This window comes from Etheostoma spectabile, chromosome 20 (genome assembly GCF_008692095.1).
Source record: "Etheostoma spectabile isolate EspeVRDwgs_2016 chromosome 20, UIUC_Espe_1.0, whole genome shotgun sequence".
Taxonomy (NCBI): Eukaryota; Metazoa; Chordata; class Actinopteri; order Perciformes; family Percidae; genus Etheostoma; species Etheostoma spectabile.
The window spans coordinates 13,935,617-13,935,933 of record NC_045752.1 but is presented as its reverse complement, the minus strand read 5'-3'; the positions used below and the strand labels follow the sequence as shown (position 1 = coordinate 13,935,933).

General features: G+C 40.7%; 1 protein-coding gene across 9 annotated transcripts in view; it reads right to left on the bottom strand.

Annotated features, from left to right (window-relative positions):
• ralgapa2 (Ral GTPase activating protein catalytic subunit alpha 2) overlaps positions 1–317 on the bottom strand; it is a 105,888-nt gene that overhangs the window by 44,611 nt on the left and 60,960 nt on the right. The window lies entirely within an intron of this gene.

Sequence of the window (317 nt, the reverse complement as noted above, 5' to 3'; positions counted from 1 at the left end):
ATGGCTGCATTCCACTTACGAGAGGCCCTGGTATTGTGCATGCCGACTCACTGAAATAGCTTACTGGGACACTTAATGGAATTGAGCCATCGTTGAGGTTTTCAATTTCAGCTGTAGTTTTCCTACTATGACAAGTCAAAATACCTAGTGTAAAAAAGGTCCATTAGCCTGATGTCATCATTAGGCCGGTAACGATACACCAAAACCGGGGTTCAGTTCGTATCACGATTTTTGATCCACAATTCGATACAAACCTTGATTCTTTCTTATTTTTGGTTCTCAGTAAACGTAATACAACTTTTTTTCTGCCACATGGC